Source organism: Leopardus geoffroyi, chromosome C1 (genome assembly GCF_018350155.1).
Source record: "Leopardus geoffroyi isolate Oge1 chromosome C1, O.geoffroyi_Oge1_pat1.0, whole genome shotgun sequence".
Classification (NCBI taxonomy): domain Eukaryota; kingdom Metazoa; phylum Chordata; class Mammalia; order Carnivora; family Felidae; genus Leopardus; species Leopardus geoffroyi.
In genome coordinates, this window is record NC_059328.1 from 157,473,489 (window position 1) to 157,494,913 (window position 21,425).

Genomic DNA, 21,425 nt, shown 5'->3' on the forward strand with positions numbered 1-21,425 from the left:
GGCAATTCAACCCCTCCCAGCAAAACCCACTCATTCTACTGATTAAATCAATCAAACGGAAGCCAACATTCCACAGAGGAATGTCCACTGCTATTCATACAGATAAACAGATACACCCACTGGCAAAGGCCAAAAGACACAAGTGTCCTGTTCTAACAGGGTGTCTCCCATTCCTCACTGCTCCAACCTTAAGCCACCTGGAAACGGGAAAGGCTGCACATGAAAAAGAAGGGGCTGTCTCTACTTCAAGGTCAGTCCTATCCATCCTATGTCAGCTACACGCATGTTGCCTTTGTACGAACAAGAAAAAGGAACCTCTCTAAATGGACACCAACCTGGATGTGCCAGGCCTGACAAGTGGACAATGCACAATTAAGGGAAAAAGCTCCTTTCTCCCAGTTAATTGCATCCTAGCTCACTGGGCTAAACAAGGTTGGCTGTTCAGCCTCCAGGGACAATGTACAACCTTGGTGGCCTTGGGACAAAGATTAGTATATAGCACCCATCCTATAAAAAAATTAGTAAAATTTGTTTCTAGACCCCAGGAAAAGCCCAGACCTAAGAAATAGCCCCATGAGAAGGCCCTGGATTGGGGTAGATTTTCTCAAAGCCTCTGAGACAGAGTAACTACATCAGGAACATCTAAGATGTCTGTTTCAAAAACAGCCCATATCCAACCTATTGCATCAGAATGATTAAAACTGGAGGGATATGTGTCTACTTAACAAGCCTTTCTGGTGAGCCCCCTATACTCTCAAATTTGAAAAACATGGTTTCTGGGTATCAGCTTGCCTCTCCCCTCCCCTGCCAGGACACAGGAAGATTTATCAGTCAGGGGCCAGTTAGAAATACAGAAACAATGCTAGGTATTGCAACTGATACTATTTGATATAAACAAATGAGAAGACTGAGTAATAGAGCAAAACTGCAGGAAGTAGCTCCCACCGCTGGAGGTGGGGAGGGGGGCACAGTGGGGAATCAAAGGGAGGAAGTGGGGTTATCAGAATCTAACAGTTGAGAGGAGGAGACCCACAGAGCTGGGACCAGACCTCTGAGGGACAAGTGGCTGGCCTCTCAGGACCCTCTGTGAAGGTCCACGCAGGGCTGGGACTCAAACTCCTGAGGACGGCCAGGTGATGGATTCTCCAAGGGGTCCAGGAGGTTGGTTCTAGGATGTAGCAAGGAGCTGGAGACAGGTACCAACGGTGGCTAGCAGAGTGAAAGACCCTTTCTGGAACGAGGCTGACAAGCACACAGCAAAGAAATGGAGTGAATCATGTCCCTTCTGCCTCCTCCAGCCTCCCAGAAGCCCTCCAGCAGCCCCTAGTAGCAGAGCTTAACCAGGAAACAGAAGGCAGAGGAGGAATGTAGTTTGCTGAGTAACAGCCCAACACACAAGCCCATCTAGGTAGGTCTGTCTGGTGCTTAGAGACAATCACTTAATAAGGAGCCAAGGGAGTATGATGTCCATCAGCTCCAACAAGAGGTTGGTGCTTATTCCAAGCTCCGCCTAGCAAGGGCCAGCCTTGTTCTTTTAATTCTCATTCATTCTGTTTCCAAACACAACTCCTAAAATGACTCTTTTAATATCTAACACTCCCAAAATGTTCACTCTGTACTTACAACCCTAACCCAGCCCCATTCTACTTTTTTTTTTTTAACAATCACAGTTTTTTTTTTAAACTTTGAGAGAGTGGGGGTGGGGGAGGGGCAGAGAGAGAAGGAGAGAATCCCTCTGCAGGTTCTGCACTGTCAGCAAAGAGCCCAATGTGGAGCTCAAATTCGTGAACCATGAGATCATGACCTGAGCCAAAATCAAGAGTCGGACGCTTAACCAACTGAGCCACCCAGGGGTCCCTTGCCCCATCCTATTGTCTTTTGGTCACGTAGTAGTTATGAGTGGGAGTCTAGGGCCAGACAGCCCTACCAGCTATATGACCTTAGACAAGTTGCTTTGTACATCTGTGCCTCAGTTTCCTTAATTATAAAAAGGAAATGACAATTGTAACTACCTCACAGGATGGCTGTAAATATTACGCGAGATACTACATAAAAACATAACAATATAAATGAACGTGTCTGGCACATAAGTAGCTAATTATGTTTTGACTGTATTAATATTATCAACAGTATGATTATCCCAGACACCTGGATAGAAACTAGATCTACTAGAAGTTTCTTTAAAAAATGTCTTTTTATCTCCTTCCCCTGGGATCACCTCTGCTCCCACAGAGCCCCGATACTTAGTTTCCTGTGAAGTTAACTTCACCTCTTGCAACCCTATTCCTGGTAGCCAGCACCGACAACTAATTTTTATGTTACAATGATTGGGTGTACAGAAAATTATGCAAGGAAATGATTCTTTGTTCAAGATCCACTTCTCTGGTAAATATCCATGGCTACCACATCCATGAGGCAACAAGTAACGATTCTCCTAGCTCAAGGACAGAGGGAAAAAAATGTCCACTCATGTTAATGCCACCCCACACACACACACCTCTCCATCTGATTTGACTTTACTCATAATCCCACTCCTGTTTATCTGGTCTCCCCTGGCAACCTGAGGTTCTCCCCCAAGATATGCCACACGAGAGGAGGTAAGGGCAACCCTAAAGGGTAGAGGTCTTCCTGCCCTTTTCTCTGGACATGCTCTTCACCTAGACGGTGGGGGATGATGCCACAGTCTGAAATGACAGCAGAAAAGAGGTATGAGGGAGTGCTAATTACAAGAATGCCAAGGTTCAGAGTGGTGGAAAGCAACGTCTCCTCAATCCCAAGGGGCCCAGAGCACAGCTAAGCAACAAAGAAGATGAAGAAGTGACCCACAAAGGGCACTTCTCACCACTAAGGCCCTGAGGGAAGCAGCAGCATGCTGTCAATCCCTGCCTCCACCGGCGGAGCCCACGGGTCCCCACAAGGAAGCGCCTGCAAGGATCCCACGGTGCCATCAGGGGGAGCCTGGTGGGACAAGAAGAGAACGCTCCCTCCCCTGGTTTTGAGGCTGAGGGCCAAAATATTAGAGAACTATGTAGGAATTGGAAAATGTGCAGACGATGGAGGGGTCACCTGGGTGTCCCATGAAACTGTAGATGCTGACTCAGGAGATCTGGGGCGGGAGCTCCCGGGTGATGTGACACAGCTGCTCCATGGACCACACTTTGAATTGCTAGAGCACAGGGGAGAAAGCTGACCCAAATCACCATGAAGGTGCCAGGTGCCCAGCTCCTAACAAAGGAGCAGAGAGTCTAGGAACCTCCCAACCCACCTCCCCATACCCTGTGGCTGCCTGGGAAGCGCAGCATAGGAAAGCATATGCCCGGGGAGTCCAGGATAAGAGGCACCAACCAGCCTGGGGAAGGGGCTCCCTGGCCAGCAGGAGTCCAGAGAGAGCAAATCCCTCTCCAGGGAACCCTGCTTAGTAACTGTATGTGTATTTAGTTCTTCAGAAATGAAGATTCAACACTCTTCTCCTTAACATTTAAGTTTATTATTTGATTTTGCAGGTACATTTTCAGAAACTGGCTACAAATGAAAGATGAGGCCAACTCTACTTTCTTGCCTCAGGAGACGAAGTGTAATTTAACTTCAAAACTATTTCCAGCAACTGTGGCTGAAATTAACTTGGGCTCCAGTTACCTGGAAATGTATTCCATTAATCCAAAAAACATGATTCCCCAAATATTATGGGTAAGTAAGGGTACACAGTAAACAAAGGTGAACAGCCAGATCACTGTAAATGCTTGTATTTCACATACGTTAAAGAATTAAACTTTATAGTAACACTACTATGTCTGAATTCAACATATACAGATTACCTGGTGTGGTATTTCAAGAAAAGGGATGATTACAAACAGTAACTTTGTTTCTTGGGAGTACTTTCTCCGGCATGAGGCACGGGTCCCCAGATCGACCACCACATCTCTAACTGGAAGCAGATGTGTGGTCTGTGGAGGGCTGCGAAGGATGCCATGAGCTGCAATATGACGTGTAGTCATCCACTTGGCACCTTGTTCTAAACAGCTAGACTGCTTTGATTGGTACGTACTTGTTAAGTTGATCTTCTAAGAGAGAAACTCCTTCATCTCCTTCCTGTGTCGTTTCCTCAACAAATGATAGGAGGTGTTTAGTTTTCTGTGTTTGCCGTCAAGTTTGTGGTTAACTAATGTCTCCCTACCTTGAACTCTAAGCTCTCAGAAAGCAGTTTACCTGCGTTCTTAATGTGCTTTTGTTCACTGTCAAGATGACCTCTCCTGCACATAATTTAAGAAAAACCTATCGGCCAGGGCCTCAGGTCTAGGCTCCAAGCTGTTGGCCCACCAGCGCTAGTGTATGGACCCAAGTCCTGAAAACGCCCCTGTTTCATATTCAGTCCCCTCGTGTATCCATTAGCTTCACATTACTTCACGCATACCAGTCCCAGTCAGGACCCCAAAATGGCTACAGAGGTTCTAACAACTCCACTGGCATTAATGGGAATGGAGTGGGAAGAACGCCCAAAAGCGCATGATCTACCACCTGTGCACAACTGCAACAGTGCCTTCAATACACATAGAATAATAGCATCTTGGAGTTGAAACAAACTTCAACTTATTGCTCGATCACATGACAAAGACTACATGTCTGTTTATTTATTTAAAAGACTTTATCGAGCTTCTAACAAGATACTGGCCACTATTTAAGTTGCTGGAAAAGAGGCAGAGAGCAAAAAGTGCGTGCCCTCCAAGAGTTTACATTTTTGTTGAAGTGACAGGCCTAGACTGTTTCAAAAATCATGAATAAGACTTTGATTCTGTGATAAGTGCTATGACAAAATAAAACATATTACAGCAATTTGTGGGAAGATCATTGGAGCTATGATGGGCAGGGAAGCCTCTCTGAGGGGGTGACATCTGGGCTGATGAGAAGGAGCCACAAAGATCTGTGGGTGGAACATCCCAAGAAGAGGGGCGGCACATGCAAAGGGCCTGAGGCAGGAAATGAGTCTGGAGAGCTCAAGGGACAGAGAAAAGGGTAGTGTGGTTAGAGCTCGTTGATGGAGAGGGCAGGTGGAAAAAGAGATGGTCGGACCAGTAGGCAGGGAAATAAACACACAGAAGAGAGCCCTACAGGCCAAAGTAAGTGCTCTGGAGAATTTTGGCAAGAACTACTGGCTCACATTTTATAATGCTCGTTCTGGCTACTCTAACATAAGGTTGTAAATGTGAGGCAAGAGCAGATGCAGCTTGATTGGTTAGGCAGTTGCCAGAGATGTGCAGGCACAAATTAATGGCCAAAGCTAGGGTGAATGAAGAGGAAAGGGAGAAACGTGACTGGATTAGGGATCTATTTGGAGGTAGAGCCACAGGATTTGCTGACTGATTAGATGTTAACTCGGCGGGCGGAGGTGGGGGGGAAGGGGGAGGGCATTTAGGAAGTAAAAAACTGCACACATGATCACCTCCACAATAATCATCACTGCATTTTATAACAAATAGACTTGATTCTCTGTTCACCTTCACCCTTTCCAAAACCCTACCACCAGAGCTATCCCTCCACCCGAACACATTCTGCTTATTCCCGAGGATAATTTAAAAAGCTTGGGCTTGGGGCGCCTGGGTGGCACAGTCGGTTAAGCGTCCCACTTCAGCCAGGTCACGATCTCGCGGTCCGTGAGTTCGAGCCCCGCGTCAGGCTCTGGGCTGATGGTTCAGAGCCTGGAGCCTGTTTCCGATTCTGTGCCTCCCTCTCTCTCTGCCCCTCCCCCGTTCATGCTCTGTCTCTCTCTGTCCCAAAAATAAATAAACGTTGAAAAAAAAAATTAAAAAAAATAAATAAAAAGCTTGGGCCACCATGCATGTGCTCAACCAACCTCCAAAGTCAAGAACACGAAGGGTGAGGATGCAGGGGCCTGATGTGGAAACCAGGCTGAGCCCAGCCCTCATTTACAGGGAAGAGGCAAGCAAGGGAGGCGGGAGAGTTTCTGCATATTCAAGAGATGTTTTCAGGGAAAAAAGAATTGTTCAGTCTTTTCCTACAAATGAATATTTGTGTGTACTGCCTCCTATGAAGAAACATTTTTTAAAACCAGAAAAAGAAATATAAATATTTGGTATTTGGAGGCTTTTTTTTTTTGTCCATCCCACTCTTTTTCTTTTGGAGGCTCAAAAGAAATAATTAACCAGCCCAATGAAAGCTTTCTTCCTCCCTTCTTTATAATTAAACCATGCTAAACAGCAATGACAAAGAGTATTCTAAGTAATTTTTTAAATCTCATTACCCAAACACAACTATTTCATGATTGCATGAAATACTCCTTATTCAGACACACACACACACTCACATACATATAGTCATAATAATTATGGCTCCATGTTCTGTTGTTTTCATTGTGAGTTAGACTGTAAACATTTTTTCATGTTTCTAAATTTTTTTAAATGTTTATTTTTTTAGAGAGAGAGCAGGGAAGGGACAGAGAGCGAGAGAGGGAGACAGAATTCTAAGCAGGCTCCAGGCTCTGAGCTGTCAGCACAGAGAACCCTGATGCGGGGCCCTAACCCACAAACTGCAAGCTCATGCCCTGAACTGAAGTTGGACACTTAACCGACCGAGCCCACCAGGCACCCCTCATGTTTCTAAAACATGTTTATAATTACACTAGTTGCAACACAACATCCCAACAGGTTACTGAACCATAAACTATCGCTGTTAGCCCTAAGACTGGGCACTCGAATCCTCCTTTCTCTCAGTTTTGTATAATAATTTCAAAGGGATAACCCACCTTTGGTGCAAATAAAAGCTAAAACAATGCCAAACCCAGAAGCTTCAAGGCTCTTATAAAGTCACTGTAAACTCATGAAATTGCTTATAAAATCATTTATCTGTCAATGATTTGCCAAACCAAGTGAGTAAAAAGAAATACATCAATTTCATTGAGGGATTATTTACCTAGGATACTAGACTAACTCACAAAGCACAACAGGAAATGGGCTGAACCTGCACCCTAGAGTGTGCACTGTCTTCGTTTTTGTTTTTTGTTTTGTTTCGTTTTTTAATGAGTGAATGGAATACGGACTTAGAGGACCATCACCTTCTCCGCACTGTCGATTTTGCCAAAGTCTTATCAGTCTTCACTAGGTAAGCGTCCACAGATGAAACACTGCAGGAGACAGCTCTGAATGCTTTAAGTACAGTCCTACCTTAAAATAGTTTTCCTGTAATTAAACATGTGTGGGTAACTACATAAATATATGACACAAATAAATGTCATCTAGAGAGAGAACACCATCCTGTATTCTAAAGGTATCTTTTCTTTAAGGCTTCCTAACCCCTCAAGGCATGGCTAAAAAGTGTGACATGCTATGTCATCGCCACTCTCCCAGCTGTCCCCCAGAGTCTTTGCTCTGGCATTGTATTTTAGGCAGTGCTAAAAGTAGCAGAGGGGCAAGGGGAGCCTCAGGGGGCTTTAACTTCAGAAAATGTTTAATATACCCCTTGATACTCTGACACTTAAAGGGATGTACCGTGTAGCAGACAGGAGATGGGGCTGACACGACTCAAGTTTGTTCTCAGCTTTAAAAGGAAGCCAGCAACAGCCTCTCTGTGGAGACTCCCAAAAGCCTAGGACACCAGAATCTCACCTTTTCCATGTATTTTACTCACTATCCTTAAGCCTGTGAGTCCAACCATTTCAGAAGAATGTCTGAAGAAGAAAAAGAGATGGCATTCTACAGGCGAGATCCCATCATGGGACCCCTTAACTCGATCCTGGATAACTAAAACAACTGTTCAGTTTTACACACTGTATCGTACTTCAAAGTCACTGGTAAGAAGCACCACTTTAAAGAATTCCATGATGATTCCCTGTATTTTAGCATTATGTCAATGCAGACTTTCACATCTTCTGCCAAGACTTACACTGGACAAAAAATCCAAAAGGACGTCCAAATTCTTTGGACAACTGGTATTCAGCCATATCCAGTATTACTTGAAATAATGAAGCTGTCAGCAGGGTCTTGGAAGTGTCTGGGCTATGAGAGTCTCTGGACATCGTACCATGTTTCACGATGGTATCTGACATGCATTACAATTCCTCATATTCTCCAGAGAGAAGCGAAGTGACCAAGCAGGGCCAATGAAATAAGTGTTCCATTTTCCATCTACCTTAGTTTCTCTCTTGATCTTTAAAGTAATATTTTCCTGGGTTTTTTAAATCTATGTATCAAAAACTCTGCATCAAAATATTTAAGAAGTGAGAAGGGCTACACCTGATTAAGCAGGGGGGGAAAAAAAAACAAAAAAAGCAATCACTGGCAATATTAAATGCTATGTCACTAGTCTCAGAACTCAGCACACTTTTTTTGAGAGAGAGAGAGAGCAGGGGAGGGGCAGAGAGCGAGAGAGGGAGATAGAATCCTAAGCAGGCTCCAGGCTCTGAGCTGTCAGCACAGAGAACCCTGATGCAGGGCCCTAACCCACAAACTGCAAGCTCATGCCCTGAGCTGAAGTTGGACACTTAACCGACCGAGCCCACCAGGCACCCCTCATGTTTCTAAAACATGTTTATAATTACACTAGTTGCAACACAACATCCCAACAGGTTACTGAACCATAAACTATCGCCGTTAGCCCTAAGACTGGGCACTTGAATCCTCCTTTCTCTCAGTTTTGTATAATAATTTCAAAGGGATAACCCTTTGTGTCTATAGGACACAAGCATATACCCAACTACCATTCTACCCTCAACTCCAAAACGAATGCATTTAAAGGATACCATAAGTTAAAACTGGAATAAAAAAAAAAAAAAACCATTCAGTTAAGCAGATCCTTTCTCATTTTCTACTACCATTTAACATTAATTAAACAATCACCTTCCATTTTGTTAAGTGCTGCATTTAATGATTTTTTTCACCTTTTATTTTTGTACCGGTTTATAAATAATTAAATTTCTTCTACTTAGTTTTATAATGATGAAATACACGGAAATTTCTACCTGCCATGGGCTCAGAGACCTAATATCAGACAGAACAATTTCCTGTAGCTCAGGTAGGCTAAGACTTACTAACAACCTATGTGTGGGATTGAAAAACACCAACCCAGGACAACCTGACTCTTGGTCTATACACTTTTGATGTAAGATTCACGTTCACAGTTTCAAACTCAATAAATTCAACTGACAGGACTTAAAATGAGTTCTTGGGGGGGGGGGGCACAGAATACCAACAAGGAGTTAAAACTGCACGTCTCACATGGTTTACGTTTTCCAATTACACTCCCCAGTTGACTTTTAATTTCTACCTCACACTTTCATTTATTAAATAAATGACGGAAATTCCTTCCAAGATTTTCTTTTTAAATATTTTAGATTCGCAGCCCACACCACAGAGGCCAAACCTTAAGCTAGCAGGGAGATGCTGTGCCTAACGGAAAAGTGTGGGTAAAATGTATCCCACAGAAAGGTATTTCTCTGAGAACACATACAGACCCAGAACTGCGGCAAGGAGAAGCAGTGAAATGTATTTCTGGGCAAACCTGGGACGTTTATTCTGTCGTTATGTCAAGAAACTACAAACATTCAGTTCAGGAGTTAGCGAGCTCTGGTCATCACGGGCCCACTCAGTGACCCAGCCCCCACACACCATCCTCAGCTGCAAAAAAGAAACTGTAAAATATGAATACGGCCAATATTCTAGGTTCCCAGGCACAGTTCGACAAAAGAAGAAAGAAACTAGACACAAATAATTTGCAAGTGGATGGAATCTGGTCGTTTTTATCCCATTCCTAAAGGACTGCAATTTGAAGCCGGGAGAAATCCTGTCCGCCATTTCACTTCTTTTTCCCCAAAGCCTCCTCTAACCCCCACTGAGAATAAACACTACAGCCCTCCAACCTTCCTTCCCCGCCCCAAATCACAATTCCATCAGCCAATGAACAAGGAGATTTTCCCAGCCTGGGTTCCTGAATTGGTTCCCAAAAGACTTGGGACTCTGAATCAAAATAATGTTCAAGGAGACCATCCAATAAAAAGATATCTCCAGTTGTCATTAAAGCAAGAACAAAGAACAGTTTTGTCCTGCTTGAAACAGCCCTAACAGATTATCCTCTGTCAAGGGCCCCAGAGAAACAGAAAACAACTACAGGAGAGGCTTCCTGAGAAAGCTGAGGCCCCTCCTGTATGCTTGCCTGGTAGGCACACAGCCACCAGTTCTCCCAGTGTCACCTGTGAACCGGCTGTATCAGACCCTCCTGAGCTACTGTGGAAAAGAAAAATGCCTGCATTTGGTCAAACTTCCCAAGTAGAATCTCTGGGGGGTGTAGCCTGAGGACCTGTATTCTTCAATAAGCTCCCTGGGAATTCCTCTACAAAACAAAGCGTGAAAACCACCATCAAACTCAAACTATCTCTGTAGATTTCCCAAAGCCTGGACTATTTTCTCCAACACAAGTCACGGACACGGTGAATGGAATCACAAGTGCTATTTACTCACAAGTGCTAATGGTCATTCGTACGGACGTAATCCCATTCATTTTTACTACAAACAGCCCTATGAAGTATTTCATCCCCATTTTATGCCTGAGGAAACGACAGACCCAAGATCAAACTTTTTATAAGTGACAGAGTAAAGATTTGTGGAAAATCTCCCTCTGATAAGCGGAAGTCTCAGTTTTCTCGTTATTCTACTGGTCATTTGCACGGTTAGTCATGTTCCTCTGCTCCAAAATTCCACCCCAAAGAGAACCACTTCCATCGTATGCAGCAGTGTCCAAACTGCTAGAATGCTCTCTCTGGATGGGGTTACTACAATTTAATGGACAGAATACTTGAAAAATTTGGAAAACATCTGGAGAGATTAAGAAAAGAGAAATGAGGTTCTAAGACAAATTTAACGGTTAACTGAGATCGGGCTGGGAGAACAGGATCATATGCAGAAAATGATGGAGAAGCATAAGAGACTGAGGTTAGACGTGCAGATGAACTTTCTGACAAGGAACAGTACAATAATGGCAGGGGAGTTATATAATGTCATCACCGGCAAGATTAAAAAAAAAAAAAAAAGGCATCGTTAGATCAAGGGCAGGGCTTCTCAAACTTTAGACACTGACAAATGTCCCAGAGGGTGCAGGAAGAGGAGGTCAAAATCTCCCTCAGTGGAGAACCGTAGCTCTAAGAGTTAGAGGGGTTCTGCCTAAAAGAGGGGATCGAGAGGAAGTGGGGGAGAAACCAGATGTCCTTTCCTGGCCAACCCAGTCATGAAGAACTGAAACCGTTGGAGGGGAAAATCGAGGAACCTGGGTTACCCAGAAACCGGATGACTCCCCTGAGATGGCCAAGGATTGACTGCCCTCACAAAAACGACAGAAAGGAAGAAATGGAGACAAAGGAAAGGAAGAGGAATCACTTTGCCTTACGGGATGCAGTTAATGTAAAACTAGGGCTCCACAAACCTCGGTTCCTAGGAAGGGGAGCTAGCCGAGGCTGAGTTTATGACAAAGAACATGTCAGAGCTGTTGCCAATGTCAGAGCTGAGGCTTCTTATCGTTTTAAATGGTGTTGACGTGACACCAAGATTGAACACTCTGGAATGTGAAACAGAGCCTTCTCTCTTCAAAGCCCGCAGCCACTTGAAAACACGAGAAAAGGTTAAGATTGGGAGAACTAATGTGTGTTCCTGAAATGCCTGTGGAAGGCACCCCATGCTTGCACAGCAAACAACTACAGGAACTCTGGGAGGCCTAACAGGGACAGGCTAGTTGTCAATCGGCAAGTAGTGCCTAATACCCAGGGTGCTATGACAGGAACCGTACACAAAGCAAGGTCACCACACCTGGCCTTGCCCCTGGGAGTAGACAGTTTTAAGTCAACTTTAAAAGTGAGCACCAAAGACATACGAACAAGGGGTGTTTTCTGTGCCTGCCAAGGCTGTCAACACAATGGCCCCTCAACATTTCACCACCTTCACCAGAACAGAAAGAGCCTGTGGTGCAAATAGGAAGCCCAGGTAAACTGGCAGGAAATCTATCTAGAGCAGAAATAAGCATGCCTCACCCTCCTGCCAGGAAAGCCAAGGTGGAAGAGGCAGGGAACGCCCAATCCTGGGTCCACAGCCACCCCACCTGGAGGCTGGCAGGAACCATTCTGCAGGTCAGCCCACGTTCACTATTTACCAAGCATGATAGCATTCGGGCCAACAGAAGAGAGAAGCCTTAGCCCTTCTAAAGATTTTTCCTGTCCCCATACTCAAGTCTGAATTAGGCATAAAAGCAGTTGAGACAGAAAGAGATCATTCTTCCTGGTTCTTTATTTGCCACTTCAGATGCTAATGATGCATACTTTGCCCCAAGGCAAATTTTAAATCACTGGATGCCCTTTCTCACTACATCCAACAAAATTCTCTTGGCAACTTTTCTAGGTTTTCCTTTGTGTGTGCTCAGCAAACACAAATTCTTTGAAAAATGGTGTAAACCAAACAAAATTGTGAAGGTAAACAAGCTTAGTTATAAGTAATATATTGCACTGAAGTTTACTTTCAAATGCATGGAAAAAGCACTAAGATGGATTGATGGATGGAGAGAGTAAGTGGGCAGATGGATACATGATAAAGCAAGTATGGTAAAATATTAATGGCAGACTATGGGTGATGGGTATACGGGTATTCACTGTAAACTTTTCTAACTTTGCTGCATGTTTGGAAAGTTTTCATAAGAAAATGTTGAAAGCAACTTTTAAATAATCCTGTAGCTGGGGCGCCTGGGTGGCGCAGTCGGTTAAGCGTCCGACTTCAGCCAGGTCACGATCTCGCGGTCCATGAGTTCGAGCCCCGCGTCGGGCTCTGGGCTGATGGCTCGGAGCCTGGAGCCTGTTTCCGATTCTGTGTCTCCCTCTCTCTCTGCCCCTCCCCCGTTCATGCTCTGTCTCTCTCTGTCCCAAAAATAAATAAACGTTGAAAAAAAAATAAATAAAATAAATAAATAAATAAATAATCCTGTAGCATTTATCTTGGAATAGTATGTAAGGACAAAGGGGAAATTACTAATACTTCATAGAGATAACAGGTTATAAAACATTATGTACAATATAATCCCAACTTTGTGAATATACAATAAACACCTTAAAATACCGTTTTCTCTTTTGGAGGTGGAATTATGAGTAACTTTTATTTTCTTCTTTGTGCTTTTCCTACATCTTAACCAATTTTTCTTCAATCACCATGTGTTATTTTACAATTCAAAAATTTACTTTAGGGGCACCTGGGTGGCTCAGTCGGTTGAGCGTCGGACTTCGGCTCAGGTCATGATCTCATGGTTCATGAGTTCAAGCCCCATGTGGGGCTCTGTGCTGACAGCTCAGAGCCTGGAGACTGCTTTGGATTCTGTGTCTCCCTCTCTCTCTGCCCCTCCCCCACTTGTGCTCGCACTCTCTATCTCTCCCCAAAATAAAATTTTTTTAATTAAAAAATCTACTTTATAATACTAAAGTTAAAAAAAAATCTCTGAAGCCAACTTTAAGTTACTCACTATTGAGAATTTTATGGATAAGAAGTTTTACTATAGTGGGTTTTTTATACATAGGTTTCACTCCCTTAGATTTTTGAAAAAGGCTCAGGAGAAGACAATTCTCTAAGCTCTACTCTTGACAGTTAAGGCAAGATAACAAGGAAATGTGTTTTAGCACTCAAGTTCTTTTTAAGCAGATTTTCAAGTCAAAGCTCCCAATTCGTATAATTCTACCTGCCCTGTTACATCCATCTGGTTTACCACCGACGCAAAGCGCACTCCCTGACAGCCGTGTCCTCATGAGGGCCTCCTTCAGACTCCAGAAAAGCCCACAGCTGGCACATCTACCCATGTTTCTTTGCCCAGAGCACACACCACAACACCTACTTCCCAGCGCAATCACAAAGATACACCTGATGAGTTAAGTGTTGTAGCAAAAATGAGATCAAGACTCTTGCTTCCGTGTGTGAGCAAATCACATGACCCCTAGAACTCTAAAATGAGAGTACTTGTCTCAGCATACTAAAGTCTCTCTGCATTCTTTAACATTTTATAGTGTTAACAGATCTATAGGACAGACACCCCACATTCCACTCACTTCTAGAAGAGAAAAAGGGAATGAAAAACACAAGAGTTTCTCAAGGATATATTTGAGGATCCAATGTTCCAAGGCTGTGATCTGAGGTAGGTAAGGAGGAGAGAGAACTCACACACGTCTCCAAGCTTCCTGTGATGCCCTTCCAAGGGGACAGAAACCAACTCCAGTAACTTGAGTTGGATCCACAATACAAGCATAATTCTAGGTAAATCCACTCTCTTTATCGGATTCCAACTTCTGGAGAGATTCATTTAATACGTCTCTTTTACCTTACGAGGTACAACTTCCCGGGTGCAAAACCAATCAGAAAGTTGTGGGCCTCGCAAGCAGCTGAGCACAGGGAAATGAAGGCCACCTGCTCAGCTATATAAATGACTCAGGCTGGATTAAGCTCTCCTGAGTACTCAAAAACAGCTACTTCATGATAGTGATAACCTTTATGCCCTTTGCATTGCTTTCATTATTTCTTTAATTTTCCTTTGTTGTTGTTGCCTTAAAGTTTCAATTACATAAACAGTGGGAATCATCTATATACTTTAAGTAGGGAAGTCACTGAGCACTATTTCAAGAGTATTTATGTTTCCAACTTAGGAGAATTCACCCAAAGGTGGACTATTTTCTAAACACAGTAGAGCCCTCTCTCCTTACATCTCATTTTGACTCAATTTACCCTTTAATTAGGCATCTGTTACATGCACCACACAATGAAGGCAAGATAGCAGATACAGCAATGAGTAAAGGATACCTACTGCCCTGTGGGATGTGCGGTCTCAGTTCACCAGCACATGCGTACAAAAAAGAATACAAATATCAGCAGAGATCAAAAGTGCTCTGGCAGCTCAATGGAATGTAGACAGTCCCCAACATAGGATGGTTCTGCTTCACGAGACTTTATAATGCCACAAAAGTGGTATGCATTCAGGAGAATCTGTACTTTGATGTCTGAATTTCGATCTTTTCCTGGGTTAGTGATGTGTAGTGGGGATCCTCTCTCACGATGCTGGGCAGTGGCAGCTGCAGCTCCCGACCGGCCATGTGATCCTGAGGGGAAACTGATACACTTACATCCATTTATGTTTCACTTTCAGTACAGTATTCAATAAATTACATGAGATATTCAACACTTTGTGATCAAATAGGCTTTGTTTTCATTCTGCCCAACTGGAGACTATTAAGAGTGTTCTGAGCACACTTAAGGTTGTCTAGACCAAGCTATGACTTTCAGCAGATGAGGTATATTTGTTAGTTTATTTTGAGAGAGTGCCAGCATGAGTGGGGGAGAGGGAGAGAGAGAGAAAGAGAGAATTCCAAGCAGGTTCCATACTGTCAGTGCGGAGCCCGATCTGGGGCTTGAACCGTGAGACCATGACCTGAGTCAAAATCAAGAATCAGACACTTAACCTACTGAGCCACCCAGGTGCCCCAGGTTAGGTGTACTAATGCATTTTCAACTTACAGTATTTTCAATTTATGATGGGTTTATTGGGCTGTAACTTCATCATAAATTGAGGAACATCTGTAAACTCTATCCTCTGCCTGGTGAAATAATGAAAAAAAGATTTTTATGAAAGAATTATTCAAGATGTGCCTTGAAACATGGGAAATGGCAATAATACTACTCATAGCTTAACATTTATTGAGCAATGAAAACGTACCAGGTACTGTAGTATTTTGCATACATTACTAACACTAAGAATCTCATGAGGCAGCTATTTAGCCCCATGTTACAAATAAGTTCAGAGACCTGGAGAGTGACCTGACCAATGTCAAACAGCTGGTCACAAGTAGAAGCTCCAAATCCTGGTCTGCCTGCTCCCAAAGACCACGGAGGGAAAAGTAAACAGGAAGAACTGCTGAGAAGGAAAAATAGGGGTGGGAAAGGAAGGATCAGAAGTGAAGAACCAGGGCAGTAAACACTCAAAAACTGGCTCCTGGTCTGACCCAGAAGGTCCCTTCTCTGTGGATGTATGGTCACATATTCTAATTTCAAGTAATGAACACTCATGGGAAAAAAGATAGTAGAAAGCCAATGTCCTCATAATGTTTAATATCCATAAGAATACATACAAACTGTCTCCTAAGCCTACTGAGATACAAAAAGTAATAATAAGCTTTTTTTCATTTTGTTTTTTTACACCTCACCACCTAAGCTCTGGCCAACACAACCTGTTGTCATCAAGACTTAAGGATATGCTAACCTCTAAGACCTATATCACCCTAAAGTGGTCAATCAAGCAACTGCAAGTATGCTTTTGGAAGCAGACAATGTCAACACAGCATGAAAACTAACAGCACCAACCTTTCTGACTTTCCTGACACTAGCAATAACTATCCTTAAACTTTTCTGGGGTAGCATACTGCCTGGCTTGTGAAGAAAGCCAAATGCAGAAAAACCATCATGGAGGGGCGCCTGGGTGACTCAGTCGGTTAAGCGTCTGACTCTCAATTCTGGCTCAGGTCATGATCTCATGGTTCAGGAGTTCGAGCCCCACCTCAAGCTCTGTGCTGACCGTGCTGAGCCTGCTTGGGATTCTCTCTCCCCCACTCTCTCTAGCCCCTCTCCTGCTTGCACTTTCTCTCTCTCTCAAAATAAATAAATAAACTTTGAAAAAAAAACTATCATGGAAAACTGAACCCTCTTTAAGAGCATACTTTCCCTTAGAAACTTACACCACTGTATCCTTTACCGTAAATGACCTCTCAAATCCTCACCTCTGGCTCCAGTCTCTTCTCTGAGATCCCAGTCTGCAATTGTATGCATGTGACAGACACACCAGCATCCTTCCTCAGCACAAAAGCACTGCATCGCCTTGCAACAGACAGGGCCTTGGGGATTGGCTAGGCCAATGAAGTGGGAGCAGTGATGAGTGGCTCTCCTTGCTGAGGCAGAGGGAAGCTCAGGCAGCTCCTCCCCTCCTGCCTCCCTCCTCCTGCAGCAACCAGACTGCAGCCCACAAGACTGAAGCAGCTTAGGGCCCCAAGCTGCTGCAGGAAGAAGAGCCAACTCGGGGCACCTCCCAGACTCTCAGAAGTACACTTCTGTTGCGTTAAGCTCCTGTGATTTGGGGGTTGTTTGTTACACCATATGTTACCACCCCATAGCCCAGGCTCACCTGAGAAAACAAGCTTAGTGGACATCCAGGGGCACCAAAAATCCACCTAAAATCATTCTCCACCTTGTTCCACCTGAATCCAGAGAAGCCTACCTACCTTCTATCTTGGTTAAGCTCCAGAAATCTTAGGCTCTGCCCCTCTCCTTTGCATCCCCAGGCCTGGATGAAGAAACTGCACAGAATCAGTTTGATACATTTTTATTGACGGTGATGAAAATCTTAGGCAAAGTCAAATGAGGGACCCTTAGTTGGCTCAGTCGGAAGAGCGTGGGGTGCTTGTTCTCTGGGTCATAAGTTTGAGACCCACATTGGGTGTAGAGATTAAATAATCGTTTTTTTTTAAAGGGAAGCAAACCCTGGGGAGCCTGGGTGGCTCAGTCGGGTAAGCATCTGACTTCGGCTCAGGTCATGATCTCATGGTTCATGAGTTCAAGTTCTGTGCTGGGCTCTGTGCTGACAGTTCAGAGCCTGGAGCCTGCTTAGGATTCTATGTCTCCCTCTCCCTCTGCCCCTCCCCTGCTCACGCTCTGTCTCTGTCTTTCTCTCTCAAAAATAAACATTAGGGGCGCCTGGGTGGCTCAGTGGGTTAAGCGTCCGACTTCGGCTCAGGTCATGATTTCGCGGTCCGTGAGTTTGAGCCCCCGCGTCGGGCTCTGTGCTGACCGCTCAGAGCCTGGAGCCTGTTTCAGATTCTGTGTCTCCCTCTCTCTCTGACCCTCCCCCGTTCATGCTCTGTTTCTGTCTCAAAAATAAATAAACGCTAAAAAAAATTTTTTTAAATAAATAAACATTTAAAAAAATTTAATAAATAAAAAAGGGAAGCAAAGTCAAATGAATTTTAAGAAGTTAGACTTTTAAAAGAAAGATGGAAATTCTTGGGAGATAACCAGAAAAATATTTATTTTGGAAAAAAAATGTCTCAATCATGAAGCTCCATGTCTACTTAGATATGTAACTTTTCTATTATAACACACTAACATGATTGAAAACAATCTCCATTCCTACCCATGTTACAAGGGCATGACCATTCTAAAGCCATCAGAGCAGATAAAAGAGGTATCTAAATGTGCTTACGTTTTTTTAAAGATTATATCACCACTACTCAGAACATACTAGAAACTGATACTCTTCACAAATACCACCCACAACTGTCAAACTTAAAAGCTCAAACTCACAGAATTGTAATGCAAATATAAAACATTCCCTTCAAAGGTCATTTACCACCATTTTTTCCCACCCTTTCTTGAAAGGGGCCCACACATGCAGGCTAAGAGAATGGCTATGAAAGAAAATATACGTTGTGGTTACGCAAAAGTTTCTAGCTTAGAGGTACTGCAAACTTCATTACCGGGTCCCAGATCATACAAGCTACACAGAAACATCAAGACACACACACATGCCCTTTGATTTATCTACTAGTTAAGCAAACTGTCATACTTTGAATAATGTATCTAAAATCCACTCAGAAAAATCTTTAATCTCCTTTTTATTTTCGGTGAGAACAGCAGGGAAGGTTTTCTTTTTATCATAAGGTCAATCTACACAAAATGATACACAATTTGATTATTATTCCACTTGCCTGTCTCTGAAATAAAGCAAAAATACGATCATCAAAATTTCAATCATGGGGCACCTGGGTGGCTCAGTCAGTTGAGTGGCCAACTCTTGGTTTAGGCTCAGGTCATGATCTTGCGGTTCGTGGGTTCGAGTCCCACGTTGGGCTCTGTGCTGACAGTGGAGAGCCTGCTTGGGATTCTCTCTCTCTCTCTCTCTCTCTCTCTCTCTCATTCTCTCTCTGCCCCTCTCCTGCTTGAGCTCTCTCTCTCTCTCAAAATAAGTTAAAACACAGTTTAAAAAGGAAAGGTAACAGAACACCTGAGTGGCTCAGTAGGTTAAGCTTCTGACTCTTGATTTCAGCTCAGGTCATGATCTCACGGTGTGTGAGGTTTGTGAGTTTGAGCTCCGCATCGGGCTCTGAACTCATAGTGCAGAGCCTGCCTGGGATTCATTCATTCTCCTTCCCTCCCTCCCTCCCTCTCTCTCACTCTCTCTCTCTCTCTCAAAATAAATAAATAAAATAAAATAAAAAAAAAAAAGAAAGAAAGAAAGAAAGAAAGGAAAGGTAACTAATTAGTGGCTCATCCTCCCCATGGGCATTTAATCACACTGAACAAACTGAAACTTCAAATCCTCTTGACCTAACTGACAAATCTTATACCTTCAATATGCTAGGGCAAACAATTACCATTAGTTATCAACCAAGACAGTAAAAATCCACCCAAAAGTGCCTGGGTGGCCCAGTTAGTTAAGCGTCCAACTTTGGATCAGGTCATGATCTCGCAGTTCATAAGTTCAAGCCCCACTTCAGGCTCTCTGCTGACAGCTCAGAGCCTGGAGCCTGCTTCAGATTTGGTGTCTCCATGTTCCTCTGCCCCTCCCCCACTCGTGCTCTGTCTGGTCTCTCTCTCAAAAATCAATTTAAAAAATATATGTATTTTTTAAAAAAACCCACCCAGAAGGCAAAGCATGACTGTTCTCTCTCCCACCCCACCTATTTCAAGAGTATTACTGAATATGGCAGGATTGCTCAAGTTTTCTGCTCAACAGAAGTATACATTACAATTAGACTGACCATCCTTCATTTCAACCATATGAGTCAAGAGGAAGTAGTATTAATTATTTATTGGTTAGCACACATCCACCAAGTATTTACCACACCTGTGCACCTGTTCATAATGGTCATTTCTATTCTAGAGTTTCCACAGAGTTCACCAACCCTGGGAACAACAGAGAAGCAGGAAGTTCTGCCTTCTTAACCATGCTTTGTGCCTTTAAACACCCAAACCAGTGAGTTGCAGGTAGTATTTGCTGGTAGGAAACACTCCTGTCCTAAAGTTATGACCTTGTATCTTCATACGCCTTCCAATTTATTTTAACTTTACATAATATTCTACTTCATAAAGTTTCATCAACAGTCTGTCTTCTGTCTTCAAGTAGCTCATCAGAGGAAACCTACACCAGGAAACCTTTCACCGTAGCTGTGTGCAAACACCTCTTTCAGCACAGCGCATTCATGTAAATATTCCCAATCCTGGTCCTGAAAATAAAATTCAGACACAGACTCACTGATTCCACTATAAACCAAACTGTACACTGTTGCCAGGGCCCTGAGATGGGAGGGTTCCTTGCAGATAACAGACCCGCTCTGTCACACTTATTCAGAAAGTGACTTATTGATCATTATTCATTTCAGCTCTGTAGAAAGAATGAGGCATCTCAGTTGAAACTAACAAGCAAGAGAAAGACCTTTAAAAAGTACCTCTTCAGTCATCCAGAACCTTTGCCGCTCTCACTTCAGAAGAGGTGAAAAGAAGGAAGCTCACGGCCTGAAAGACCACACACCTTTATTTTACAGGGAGAAGGGACTTATAAGGCAAAGATTATCTTAATACCTTGTGCTCAGTAAACAGAGAAAACTAATACCTTCATTCGGTTAAGTGTTTATATAAGGAAGTTAGTGAAACTTACTGTTCTTAAGAATGTTTCCTCCCTACCTCACCTGCAGGAAACAGCACCCACCTTCCTCCTAAGCTTGATTTCCAGTCAATAAACCCTTCAGAAAGAAGTCTTCTCCAGCCCACCACTCCAGAAGCACTTCTCCACGCTGAACCTGGCTAACACTCCTAACCCTGCACCCTTGGGAAAACCACTTAACCTCCCTGAGCCTCCTGAGATGTAGGGGACCTGGACTAAATGTCTAAGGAGGGCTTGCAGGTATTACTAGGAAACCCGTTTAGAGCATGCTCCAAAAAGCACCAACTTGCGAAAGAACCCAGTCCATGTGCTATGACTAATCTTGACCCACACATTTCAAAATTCCAAAAGTGTTCACAGCATAAAACAGTAAACTTTAGCTAAAAGTCTGTTTTCAGACCATATTTTTAAATGGTAAATTATAATGACAAGTTACACATGAAAACATTCTCCTTACAACCTATTAAATCATCGGGGTGCCTGGCTGGCTCAGTCAGAAGAGCATGCAACTCTTAACCTTGGGGTTAAGAGCCCCACGTTGGGTATAGAGACCACTATATATATATTATATAGAACAACAAATAAATCTTAAAACAAACAAATAAATCTTAAAGAAAAAAAAACATATCAAGTCATGGCCAGTAAGGCTCATATTCCTCCTGATCCCCTTGTACATGTTCCTAGTGTTGCTGATTTGGTGTATATCCTTC

General features: G+C 43.4%; 1 protein-coding gene across 5 annotated transcripts in view; it reads right to left on the minus strand.

Moving 5' to 3' along the window:
- STK39 (serine/threonine kinase 39) overlaps nt 1–21,425 on the minus strand; it is a 324,651-nt gene that overhangs the window by 258,939 nt on the left and 44,287 nt on the right. Inside the window, exon 1 of one of the 5 annotated variants that reach the window (XM_045480089.1) lies at nt 20,501–20,519. The exons of the other annotated variants lie outside the window; for them this stretch is intronic. The gene's annotated coding sequence lies outside the window, so the exon portion shown is untranslated. Of the gene's footprint in view, nt 1–20,500; nt 20,520–21,425 lie in introns of those variants that run through there. 5 annotated transcript variants of the gene reach the window in all.